The 5,807-nt window shown below is 56.3% G+C and overlaps 1 long non-coding RNA gene across 1 annotated transcript; it reads right to left on the bottom strand.

Moving 5' to 3' along the window:
- Window positions 1-544: 544 nt before the first annotated feature.
- On the bottom strand, window positions 545-3,903 carry LOC123582786. The gene is made up of 2 exons (XR_006704553.1): window positions 1,028-3,903; window positions 545-923 (listed from the first exon to the last, which is right to left on the bottom strand). It is a non-coding gene; the product is annotated as an uncharacterized LOC123582786 (long non-coding RNA).
- Between the last annotated feature and the right edge of the window lie 1,904 nt (window positions 3,904-5,807).

Here is a 5,807-nt window from a genome sequence, read left to right as displayed (position 1 = left end):
TGCGTGTTAGATTTCTAATCGATAAAAAAATAGTACGGTGAATACAGGGCTTTCTTTACCTGTTTTAAAAAAAATAGAGTTCCTTAATAGAGGTGTGGAATAGGGCATAGTCTTCTGGGTTATGAAAACGAGGGCAAAACGCACAGGGAAGGGGGCGTGCCTTGTAACAAGCCCCTCCCAAGATGAGGCAAGTGGCCCCGAGAGGCACCGGGGGTGCCTGGGGAGCGTGCAGGGAAAATTGTGTAGAAGCCAGTGCAGCTTCCGCGTTGTATTGACACGCGCCTACGTGTCAGTCACGTAAGAGGCCGGTGCAGATGGTGGAGACCCGCTTTGTACCAGAACAGATCCCGTTGCGTCTCTGTGGAGTCGTCGTCTCTCCCCCCTCCCCCCTCTCTGTTGAGGACGTCAGGAAGGACAAGTCTACAGACATGCCAGCAGAACCCCCGTTTGATTTTGAGAGTTGTTCTCAGGACCTCTTCCTGGGGTTGAATGCCAAGGCCACCGTTCTGTATATTCAAAAAGAGGCTGGGACACCCGGCCCAGCTGTGTTTCAAGGGGTTTTAATTGCCCCAAGGCCCCCTCGCTTTCGGTAGAGCTTCTCGGAGGCTCTAGTTTCAGTGAAAGGCTCTCCTAGGTCTATGCTGACCTGTGGTTTCCTTGTTCCGGCTTCTCAATCAGTCGGATACCACATTCCCGCTACCTTTCTCCGCATTTCTGGATCACGGGTAGCATCCTTGCCTACGTCCTACTGTGGATTTACTCTTCTGCTTGTGGCTTTTTTTCCTTCAGCAGGGTTTTTGGTATGGAGAGAATTTAACTTCTTCGTCCTCGGTCTACGTCTCGAGTGGGAAGTCCTCTCCACTGCTTTTTGTCCTCTTGACTCTGGCCGAGGCTGTCCAGAGTTCTGGCCTTCCATTTATTATCTGGAAAACGGGAACGATAGTATCATCCGTCCTGCCTTCCTCCCACGGACGGGGAAAGGATGGAGGGATGTGGGAATCATCTCTGAACAAAAACAACAGCATACATTTAAGTTGTTACTCGTTTATGGAAGACAACCTTCTAATTTGGCGGATGGGAAGATAAAAGCTGAGAGCGTTCCCCTCAACCGTCGCCCAAGGTGGCCCGGAAAGCCCCGGCCTCTTGGCTCCTGGGTCCCCTTCTCTTTTCAGGCCCTGTTTCTCGGCAGCTTGCACTTGGCCAGGGCTTCAGTGCTGGGGGCCGAGCAGTTGAGAATTCGGAAGAGGCAAGGATGGCATAAATAATTCAGTGATTGCCGACCACGGGCCATTAAATTTTCCATGATCTGTTTTATTGTATCTGCCATGCCGCGTTAGTCACTGCCAGTTCGGATGCAAACCAGGCATTTCACTGCCTACAGGAACTAGTCCCTGCTCCCTCCCTGTCGGAGGTCCAAGACCTCGGAGGCGTTGGCCTCGGGCCCCGCTGGGGCTTGGTCTCGAAAGGCGGCCAAACAGGAGTTCCTAGCACAACGGTGTGAGTGACAAGTCTCCCTCCTGCCCCTGCCAGTCACTGAGCCACCAGCCTCCCGCCTTCAGGCTCAGGATACATTCACCAACTGCTTCAATGTTAGCCTCGTATTAGCGATCCTCTAAAACACGGTGCGCCAGGTAGGGGTGAGGGACTTTAAGGGTTAACTTGTTCTGTGTAAACACGAACGGTCACCATCATTTTTATAACCCTGCCTTGACATTTGCACGTTTCTTCGTACACTGGGAGCCTCAGGACCTGGCAGTGGTCCTGGCCTCGTAAAACTTCTGGGAAATCTTTACGGATTTTCAACTCCGGGATCGCGCTGTTCCGCATCCTCAGCGTGGTGGGGGCTCCTTACAGGTGGGGAAACAAAGTCTCAGAGAAGGAAATGGCCTTGGTCAAAGATGCGGCCAGCTGGTGGCCGGGCAGGCCCAGGGCCAGGTACCTGGACTCCCGGAGCAGAGCCCTTCCCGGGGCCTGGGTCTCAGGAGGGGAGAAACTACTCATCCATCCCCTCCCCTCGTCAGGGTCATCGAAGCTCCTCGGACTTGTTCACAGGGTGAATGCTTTCCCCACTGTCCTGAGGACCACACCGTTTCTTGAGACCCCGTTTCCAAAAATGCCTCCCACCCACCCCGCGGCAGAGCGCGAAAGGGAAGAAGCAGGCGCAGCGGACAGAGTCGCGCTAAGTGTCACGCTGTGAAGGCTTGGCCAGTGGGCGTGGCCTCGCCGTCCCCATTCTACTCACGGACATGAGACCAGAAGACTCGACGAAGGCCGGAGGAAGCGTCCTTGACCGTTCAAAAATCCCCTGTGGGCAGCGAAGTGTGGCGGAAGGAATTCGGGATGTGTAGTCAGGTGGGCTGGCCCCGAACCCCAGATTTGTGGTTTACGGGTTATGTACGCAAAGGAAATCACCTCCCTTTTCGGAGAGCCTCCGTTTCCTCGCGTCAAGTGAGGGTGCCACATCTGAACCCACGGGATTTTCGCGAAGCTCTGGGGTAATAGCTGTGAGCTGCCAGAATCGTTTGGACACCTCCGTCGGTGAGCCATTGCTGCGGATCAGACCCCCCCCCCCCAAACCCTGACGGCTTTCAACAGCCGTTCGTCATTCCTCCAGACGCTACGGGGTCATGGGCACCCGTCTCATCTGGTGTGCGATCAGCCGCAGGTGGGCAGGGAGGCAGCCTCGCTGACCCCCGCCGGACGTCCTCGCGTGGTTACGAGCTGGTCCGGGGTGGGGTGCCCGGGGTCTCTCGCCCTCCGGCACGCCTGCTCGAGCCAGTTCCCGCGGTAGCTGCCGGGTTCTAAGAGAAAGCACGAGAGCCCCGCTGGGGGTTGGACTCGAACGGGCGCACGGGCGCTTCTGCCACATCCTGTTGGCCCAAGCAAGTCACGGGGCCAGCCCAGGTTCAAGCTGGGGGCGGGGGCTGGATCCACCTCCTCACGGGGATAGCCGCAAAGTCGAGCCGCAGAGGCCGCGGGTGTCGGGAAGGGTGCGGCGGCGTGACCATTTGTCCGCGACCGTCGGATCTGCCCGATTCTTAGGTCCGCGTTCTCCTTGGCGCGAGCACGGGAGAGACGGAGGCAGGCCCAGAACGACAGAGCTGGGTGTGGCTCTCAAGATAGTGGAAGTGGCTTTGCCCACGGCCACACAGCTGGCGAGCGAACAGGGTTGGGGTGAGAACCCAAGACTCTGAATGTCAAGTACCGTATGTCAGAGCCAACCCCAAGGCCGTGTCTTCTATCAAGTTTGTGCTGGTGATTTGGGTGCCTGCGTTTCTGTTCCTCTTTCGTCGTGTTGCAATCTCAGAAGGTCAAGGGGGGGCCTGCGATGAGGCTTCCTGGCCTTCCCTTGTGGAAGGAGCCCCTGAGGAAGAAGGACCGTCCCCGGGCTGAGATCCAGACTCAGAGTCCCTGGCTGAAAGAGGTTGGCTCCTGCAACTTTCTTTCCCCTTTGCGAGAAGCATGTGGTGCAGGGAATCGTACGCATTTCAGCCTTGACTCTGGCCTCCTCGTGCCTAGAGCCCCAGTCCAATGAAGACAGAGCCCCATCCCCTGTTGCCAAGACGATTGCTACGGTCTCCTAACCGGCCTTCTTACCTCCAGACTCACTTCCCACACCACTTGCCCCAAGGCCATCTTGCCAGTGCTGCCGCAGGGACCTTTCTGGTACTTGGCTCTGCTTGGGACATCCCCCTGGGGAGAGTATCTTCAAGGGGCGTGTGCTCTTAGGCTTGAGTGTGGGAGCCGGGCAGATCCAGGTTGGATTCTAGGCTCTGAGACTTTAATAGAGCTGGGCGAGCTCGGACTCACTATTTCAATGCCCCGAGCCTCAGTTTCTTCAGACGCAGTATGTGAGATCTCGCGGGATTTCGTAAGCACTGGCTGTGAAGTCGTTGCCAAGTCTCTGCTTTTTTTTTTTTTTTTTTTTTTTTTTTTTCAACGTTTATTTATTTTTGGGACAGAGAGAGACAGAGCATGAACGGGGGAGGGGCAGAGAGAGAGGGAGACACAGAATCAGAAACAGGCTCCAGGCTCTGAGCCATCAGCCCAGAGCCCGACGCGGGGCTCGAACTCACGGACCACGAGATCGTGACCTGGCTGAAGTCGGACGCTTAACCGACTGCGCCACCCAGGCGCCCCATCAAGTCTCTGCTTTTACTGCTGCTGTGTTTCGTGGCTCCCCGTGGCCATGGAACCCAGACAGGCCGCCTGACGTCCAAGGCTCTCCGTGAGGTCCCGGCCGCCTCTCCGAGCTTACCTTTCACGGCTCTGGGTTGCTGCGGCCGTAAGTACACGGGGCCACGCCAGCCGGGTGTGGTGCTCTGTGACCCAGCGACGCGGGAAAGGGCACCTTAGAGCTCTGGACTCTGGAACCAGGTTGCCTGGGGTCCAATCCTGGGCCCCCACTGACTGGCTGTGTAACTGGATGAGTTTACTCACTGCACCGTGCCTCAGTTTCCTTCTCTGTAAAATGAGGACCACAGCGGTCCCTACCTCCTGGGGTAGTTGTGAGGACTAAGTGAGTTAATGTAGGAAAAGCATCTAGAACGGCACGCCGGAAATGCCCCCGCGTTTCCGTCACCGTTACTGATGTCGTCGGTATCGGCAGCTACAACCGCCATTTAGTGACTGATCAGACGAAGCTTTCCAGGCAAAGAAGGGTAACGCGTGGCTGTTTCCCCAGGGACGTATGATGGTGACACCGTCTGACGTTCTATGCGGCTCGGGGGAGGGACCGATTTTCTACTCGTGGGTCCAGTCCCTTGGTTACAGCCCAAGCCGCAGACTCTGGAAACGGAAAGTCAGGGGAACACGTAAGGAGCCTGGGACCTGGAGAACATTTTCAAGCCAACACCTTTCTTTCTTTCTTTTTTTTTTTTTTTTTTTTTACGTTTATTTATTTTTGAGACAGAGAGAGACAGAGCATGAACGGGGGAGGGTCAGAGAGAGGAGACACAGAATCTGAAAGAGGCTCCAGGCTCCGAGCAGTCAGCACAGAGCCCGACGCGGGGCTTGAACTCACAGAGCCCGAAGTCGGACGCTTAACCGACTGAGCCACCCAGGCGCCCCAAGCCAACACCTTTCAATCGTCATCATTATCATCCAAGCTGCAGGATTTCGGGCCCCAGCAAGTGTTTTCATTGCTCATCAAAGCCAGGTGGCCTTTCAAAACCCTGGACAGAAGTGTGGCGCGTATAACCCCAAACGGTGCTTCAACAATCATCCTGGACTTCTGAAAATGCAGGTTTCGCTAACTAGCAGTCGGTAAGGACAGACTAGTGCTTCCTTTTTGTCTGAGCAGTCTGTCGTAGACACGCTGGGAAGGAAGAGGCCATGCCTCACTCCGCTCCCTCCGTCTTTTTTCCACCTTTGGCGTGCCTTTGCTCTCTAATCACCCGACTGCTCTTTTCTCAGAGTTTAGCAGAGAGCTAACTTGGCATCTAAGCCCCCCCCCCGCTGGTGGCTCTTGACCGATGACTGATGCGTGGGGACGTACGGAGCCACGCTCCCTTGTCTGGACTGGAATAACTCTGAGGAGCGACTCAACTGCAGGGTCCTCTGTGGGAGCAGGTGGAGGCCGCCCCTTGCTGAGCTCCGTCCAGGGTCACGTTCCAACCTGGCTTTACTTGCCCACCCCCCCCCCCCCCGCCCCGCCATCCCTGTCCTGCTTGCCCTGATCGTTTACTGGTTTCTCCTGGGAGCCCTTTCCTAATAAATCGCTTTCCTGGGAATCCTCAACTCAGGGGCCGCTTCTGGAGATGGTGGATGAAGAGGGGCAGGACGCACGGGGCCCTGAGGGAGGGGAC

This window comes from Leopardus geoffroyi, chromosome B3, assembly GCF_018350155.1.
Source record: "Leopardus geoffroyi isolate Oge1 chromosome B3, O.geoffroyi_Oge1_pat1.0, whole genome shotgun sequence".
NCBI classification, from domain to species: domain Eukaryota; kingdom Metazoa; phylum Chordata; class Mammalia; order Carnivora; family Felidae; genus Leopardus; species Leopardus geoffroyi.
Note: the sequence above shows the minus strand (reverse complement) of the source record. Positions and strands in the feature narration are given on the sequence as shown.